This window comes from Artibeus jamaicensis, unplaced genomic scaffold (assembly GCF_021234435.1).
Source record: "Artibeus jamaicensis isolate MK-2021 breed Jamaican fruit bat unplaced genomic scaffold, CSHL_Jam_final scaffold_1964, whole genome shotgun sequence".
NCBI lineage: Eukaryota > Metazoa > Chordata > Mammalia > Chiroptera > Phyllostomidae > Artibeus > Artibeus jamaicensis.
Window position 1 is genome coordinate 15,414,629 of NW_026522030.1, and position 3,030 is coordinate 15,417,658.

The 3,030-nt window shown below is 36.7% G+C and overlaps 1 pseudogene; it reads left to right on the forward strand.

Moving 5' to 3' along the window:
• Positions 1-290: 290 nt before the first annotated feature.
• LOC119044832 (non-histone chromosomal protein HMG-14-like) lies at positions 291-587 on the forward strand (annotated as a pseudogene).
• Positions 588-3,030: the final 2,443 nt, after the last annotated feature.

A 3,030-nucleotide genomic window follows, 5' to 3' on the forward strand; every position in this document is an offset into this window, starting at 1 on the left:
TTAAGAATGTTAGATATTTAGAAAATTTTCCACAATGCAAAGAATGTTTGTATTTACCGAAATGAACTAATTATTATTTTGCCATATCTTCTGCAACTCTCAGACCTCTGTGTGTGTATGTGTGTGCGTGTGTGTGTATGAGAGTTTCTAAATATTTTAGAATAAGAACTTTTTGCGGGGGTGCGGAGGGGGAGCCCATAGGAGGTGGACAAGGGCAGGGTTGGGGGTAGGTTCCCAACCCGGCAGGCACCTTGTGGGCTCCCACCTGCCGGCCCCATCCTGCCCTCAGGATGCCCAAGAAGAAGGTCAGCTCTGCCAAGAGATTGGGGAAGGAAGAGCCCAAGAGGGGATCGGTGAGGTTGTCAGCTACACGTGTTTTGCAAGGGTGAAAATGAAGTCCAAAAAGCTGGCAGGAAAGGATAAATGTGCAGACAAAAAAGTGCACACAAAAGTGAAAAGAGGAGCAACGGGAAAACAGGATGAAAACAGGACCTAAAGAAGATCTACCTGCGGTAAATGGAGAAGCTAAAAACAAGGAGAGTCCAGCCTTGGATGAAGCATGAGAGAAAGAAGCCAAGTCTGGTTAATATTATATACCCCATCTTATCAGTGGTCCTTGTCTCCCTTCCTGGACAACCCGGAGGAATATTTTTATCAACTACTTTGTAAATGCAAGTTTCTAATAGCTCTGGAAATACTTTTAAGGAGGAAATTCCACCTCACCCCATTTTTAAGTGTAAATACTTTTTTAAGAGGTAAAATAATTTTCTGGTTATTTACTTTTGGAAGGACCAGAAAATAGTGAGATATTGAATATGAGAGGCTTTGACTGCCTCGGGTGTCAGCTTAATAGTCCATAGATGGAGGCAGTTTGTATGTCCTAGAGCACAAGGCAGACCAAGTGATCATTTGGAGCCGGTCGTCCATTTACTATGTCTTGAACATTTTAAATTACTTCTATTCTCACATTTTGGTAGAATTGTCCCCTAAAGAAAACTACTCCTTGATCTTGGCTCTCTTTATTGGCATTTTGTGCAACATCTTTGGTGTGATAGTCCAGATTTCCTAACAATGTTACAGGGTTTTTTTAATAATACATTTGCATTTATTAGGCATAGAATGTAATAGCCCTACATTCAACCTGATGTTTTGCAAATCTATTTTTTTTGTTGTTGTTCAAGTACAGTTGTCTCCATTCCCCCTACACACTCCCCACTCCCCACCTATCTCCACCTCCCAACCTCAATCCTACCCCCCTTTGGCTTTGTCAATATGTCATTTATACATATTCCTTGACAACTCCCTCCCCTTCTGTAACTTTGTTAACAGGCTTGAAGATTGAAAATTTGATTATGTGATATATAATACTAAACTATATATGATACTAAATACTATATTATACTAAATTGTAAGTTAGTGGGACTTTGATGTAACAGTATATCAACATTTGAAGATATTGGTACTTAATACTATATTAAGGAAAATTAACCTCCAAACTTTAAGCTGGAAAGTCACTGGAATAACTGTTTAGAAAAGAACCATAACTACATGACTTTTTAGGGTTTTGGTATGTATGTTAAGAATTGTGTACAAATTGAAATGTCTATGTACTTATCCTCAAAACAACCAATAAAATCTCAATTATGAGAGAAAAAAATCTTCCCCTTACATTATCTCACACACACACACAAGTAATTTAACATCAGTATAATAGTAATAGCTAAATTACAGTCCATATTAAAATTCTTCTGCCATAGGTACAATAATACCCATTATTATTTCTGGTTTGTTTGTTTCAATTCAGGATCCGATTAAGGATTATGCATTGTGTTTAGCTGTCATGGCTCCTTAGTCTAGGAAGGAAGGAAGGAAGGAAGGAAGGAAGGAAGGAAGGAAGGAAGGAAGGAAGGAAGGAAGGAAGGAAGGAAGGAAGGAAAGAAAAAAGCTTCCTAACCCTCTTTGTCTTTGGTGCCACTGAAATATTTCATGCATACAGGACAGTTGTCTTGCCGAATTTCTGTTAGTTTTGTTTTTGTTTTGTTGTTGTTATTTGTTTATTTCCTCAAGATTAGATTGATTCAACTCTTTATGTTTTTCAGGATACAATACAGTGCTGTTTTTTCTTTTTATACACAACATACCAAGAATACAGGACATCAAACTGGTAAGTCAAACTCCCTTTCATTATTATTGATAAGTGTGACCATTATGTTAAGGCATATTTATAAGATGGCTTCATGGTAAATGCAGTTTTCTTTTTTGATTAATAACCATTCTTTGGGATCATTCTATGAAAATGCAAATGCACAAAATACTGACAGTTCATACTCCTTTTTGCTCTTTGGTTTTTAAAGCTATTGCAAGATGTTAACATTTAAATTTTTGAAAGATGGTAACATTTGATCTTTTAGTAATTTGGCAGTGGTGGAACCTTTTGTTGTTTATTTTTCTGTTGTCTTAAACAGTTTAGTTATTATTGGGAGAGACTTCTTTGGAATCAGCTATACAGATCCCATTTGCCTTGAGAAGTATAGAGATCCATTTTAAATTTGCCTTTGAAATATGGTGCTGAAGCCTGTGTACCAAGTTGCAGGACTAAAGTGTTCATGGAGAGGTCAGCTGGATCATCACTCAGCCTGAGCTATTCCAACCACCATTAAAACAGACTCTCCTCATTCAGAGAAGCAGAGACTACTATTATCCTTAAAATAATTCTTTCCAGGGTCTTATAACTATTATAGCATAGTATGTCTCTCTGATTTATAATCTAATTAGAGCCCTTTTACTCTTGTGTCTAGGAAAAAGAGACCTGCTTCTCATCTATTGTTAAGGGCCATTTCATATACTCAAGTATCCTAGTAAATCCAAAATCATCCTTTTTTTCTATAGGTCATAGAAGCACAGTTTTATTTGCTTTATCTCATAGGGGCTGTTGCCCAAACTTTTCATCACATCTGATAGTTTTCATCTGAAATAACTCCATTTTGTACTTCACAGTGATGATCCAAATGATGCCCAGAATTTTTCTAA